The 2,081-nt window shown below is 37.8% G+C and overlaps 1 pseudogene; it reads left to right on the top strand.

Annotated features, from left to right (window-relative positions):
- The first annotated feature begins 360 nt into the window (after window positions 1-360).
- Window positions 361-1,720, top strand: LOC132499489 (cytochrome b-like; annotated as a pseudogene).
- Window positions 1,721-2,081: the final 361 nt, after the last annotated feature.

The following is a 2,081-nucleotide window of genomic DNA, read 5'->3' on the forward strand; positions in this document are numbered from 1 at the left end:
TCTCCATAATAACCACAACACAAATAAGCAGCGACCAACCAGTAACAATCACCAACCAGGTACCATAACTATACAATGCCGCAATCCCTATAGCCTCCTCACTAAAAAAGCCAGAGTCACCAGTATCATAAATAACTCAATCTCCCAACCCACTGAACTTAAACACAAATTCCACCTCCTCATCCTTTAAAATATAAAATACCATAAAAAAATCTATTATCAGCCCTGAAAGAAACTCCCCCAAGACAATCTTATTAGAAACCCAAACCTCAGGATACTGCTCAGTGGCTATAGCCGTCATATAGCCAAACACAACTAATATCCCCCCTAAATAAATAAAAAACACTATCAAACCTAAAAATGAACTACCAAAGTTCAACACAATCCCGCACCCACCCAACACCACCACTCACAATCAAGCCAAAGTCCCCATAAATAGCTGAAGGTTTTGAAGAAACTCCCATAAAACTGATCACAAAAATATCACTTAAAATAAATACAATATATGTCATTATCATTCTCACATGTGTTCCAACCATGACCAATGACATGAAAAATAATCGTTGTCATTCAGCTATAAGAACACCAATGACTGAAAAACACACCCACTAATAAAAATCATCAACAATACATTTATTGACCTCCCAACCGCATCAAACATTTCATCATGATGGAATTTTGGCTCTCTACTAGGCGTTTGCCTGACCCTACAAATCCTAACAAACAGGCTTATTTCTAGCAATACACTACACACCAGACACGAAAACTTCCTTCTCATCAGTAACAGACATCTGTTGAGACGTTAACTATGGCTGAATCATTCAATATATACATGCAAATGGAGTTTCCATATTCTTTATCTGCCTTTACATTCACGTAGGATATGGCCTATATTATGGGTCCTATACCTTTCTAGAAACATGAAACATCCGAATTATTCTACTGCTTACAGTTATAGCTACTGCATTTATAGGCTATGTACTACCATGAGGACAAATGTCATTCTGACGGTCAGCAGTCATTACAAACCTGCTCTCAGCAATCCCATACGTTGGCACCACTCTTGTTGAATGGATCTGAGGCAGCTTTTCCCTAGACAAAGCAACACGCGTAATTCTTTGCTTTTCATTTTATTCTCCCCTTCATCATTACAGTGCTAGCAGCTGTCCACCTACTATTCCTCCACGAAACAGGATCCAACAACCCCACAGGAATCCCACCTGACACAGACAAAATTCCACTCCACCCCTATTACACAATCAAAGACATCCTAGGTGCTCTACTACAAATCCTAGCCTCACTAATACTAGTCCTATTTTCACCTGACTTGTTAGGAGACCCCGATAACTACACCCCAGCAAACCCACTCAACACACCACTGCATATTACACCGGAGTGATATTTTCTATTCGCATATGCAATTCTAAGCTCAATCCCCAACAAACTAGGAGGAGTCTTAGCCCTATTACTCTCAATCCTAATTCTAACATTTATCCCAATACTCCACACATCCAAACCACGAAACATAACATTCCGACCCTTTAACCAGTTCTTATTCTGAGTGCTAGTGGCAGACCTACTAACACTAACATGGATTGGAGGACAACCTGTAGAACATCCCTTCATCATTATTGGACAACTCGCATCTATTTTATACTTTCTTTTAATTCTAGTGCTAATACCAGTAACTAGCGTCATTGAAAACAATCTCTTGAAATGAAGAGTCTTTGTAGTATATCACATTACCCTGGTCTTGTAAACCAGAGAGGAGAACAACACACTTCCCTAAGACTCAAGGAAGAATCCCTAAACATCGCCACCAGCACCCAAAGCTGAAATTCTACTTAAATTATTCCCTGAAATTATATAAGATATTTACAAAATTATTAAGTACTATATCAGTATCAAAACAGTCCATTTTATCACAAACTACTATGTACATTGTGCATACTTGTATACCACATTAATAAGTACATATACCTTATACATACATATTACATTATATGTATAATTGTACATTACATTATCTACCCCATGCTTATATGCATGTACATCTTATTATTAGTATTACATGGTACATA

This window comes from Mesoplodon densirostris, chromosome 11 (genome assembly GCF_025265405.1).
Source record: "Mesoplodon densirostris isolate mMesDen1 chromosome 11, mMesDen1 primary haplotype, whole genome shotgun sequence".
Lineage (NCBI taxonomy): Eukaryota > Metazoa > Chordata > Mammalia > Artiodactyla > Ziphiidae > Mesoplodon > Mesoplodon densirostris.